Below are 1,366 nucleotides of genomic sequence, written 5' to 3'. Positions count from 1 at the left end.
TTGCTGAGGCAGACCGGGAGAAGACCGCCTTCGCCACCCCTATGGGTCTCTGCGAGTTCAAAAGCATGCCCTTCGAGCTGTGCAATGCGCCAGGAACCTTCCAGAGGCTGATGGAATGCTGCTTGGGACAAGATTTTAGGGTGTATAAAAAGGGAGATTAGATCCCGTGATCCCAACGTATTGTTACACCTCTATAAATCACTTGTAAGGCTACATCTGGAATATGGGAACCAGTTTTGGGCTCCACATTTTAATAAGGACATTCAGAAGTTAGAGTCAGTTCAAAGGTGGGCAACTAGACTACTACAAGGAATGGAAGGCCTCCCATATGATGACAAGTTGAAAAAGTTATTAAGTGATTATTGGCTGCAATGGGGCTTTCTGGCTGGTGCCAGCCTCTCTTCTTAGCACACAGGAACCACAATCCCTACACCATGCTTCAATGGATTCTCTCATCCCAGCCCAGTAAAACTACATATTTTACACAGTCATAAGCAGCCAAAAGGGATCTATTCTATTCAATTGCAAATGATCTAGATAAGACTGAGAATAAGATACTGCACGGGACATAGCAGAGTTGGTCAAGTTGAGTGGAGATGAGTTTGCTATTTGGCACAGCTTTTTGCATCAATAAAGTAAGTAAAAGGTGTGAAAGATAAAAAAAAGGGTGAAAGTGTGAAAAGTGAATTGGCCAAATTGAGGTGCATATAAAGTTTTTGCTTTCTTTCAATTCACTAATGGGGCTCATTTGAATCAGGTGAATTGAGTTCTGCTTTTGGAAACTGGGTTAAGAAGGGGTGCACCGGTCCTGGAGGTACTGCAATACCAGGTCAATGCGTGCAGTGGACAGAGCAAGATTTTTTCCATCTCCTTGTTCTAAAAATCCATTTAATATATGGTCCCCAGAGAGGGGACGTATCAGATATTAAACTGATAAGAACATATTTAATTTTTTTTTTTTTCTGTTTATCAGTAGGACTTCAAAATAACAAAGGTGATCGCCTCCCGTTGCCTGGGAACCGTCCAGGCACAAGAGGGCTATGTGTCACCAGAAGGCTCACACACTTCCTCAAGGCCGGCAGACGTGCAATCCCAGGCACCTTCCAGTACCGACCAAGGTAGCGTCCTCCGAAACTACACTTGATCTTAGCCAAAAGGCCGAGAAGCTATAACCCGAATTGGTTACGGCCTTGAGTGGCACCCTGGCCTATACCGGACACATCTTAGGGAGAGGGAGACAAACCCACGCCTACAGAAGACATTTTGTCACCCAAGCCAACCCTTGAAAAGGCTGTTTTGCAGAGCAAAAACAAGAAGAATTGTGCTTTTTGCAGCCGCCGCCCACTGCAATGAATCTGAATAACTC

At 44.7% G+C, this 1,366-nt stretch overlaps 1 pseudogene; it reads right to left on the bottom strand.

Moving 5' to 3' along the window:
* Nucleotides 1–792: 792 nt before the first annotated feature.
* On the bottom strand, nucleotides 793–999 carry LOC142260379 (U2 spliceosomal RNA; annotated as a pseudogene).
* Between the last annotated feature and the right edge of the window lie 367 nt (nucleotides 1,000–1,366).

The sequence above is a fragment of the Anomaloglossus baeobatrachus genome (assembly GCF_048569485.1).
Source record: "Anomaloglossus baeobatrachus isolate aAnoBae1 chromosome 11 unlocalized genomic scaffold, aAnoBae1.hap1 SUPER_11_unloc_1, whole genome shotgun sequence".
Classification (NCBI taxonomy): Eukaryota; Metazoa; Chordata; class Amphibia; order Anura; family Aromobatidae; genus Anomaloglossus; species Anomaloglossus baeobatrachus.
The sequence above is the reverse complement of the archived record's forward strand: the minus strand, read 5'-3'. Positions and strand labels throughout refer to the sequence as shown.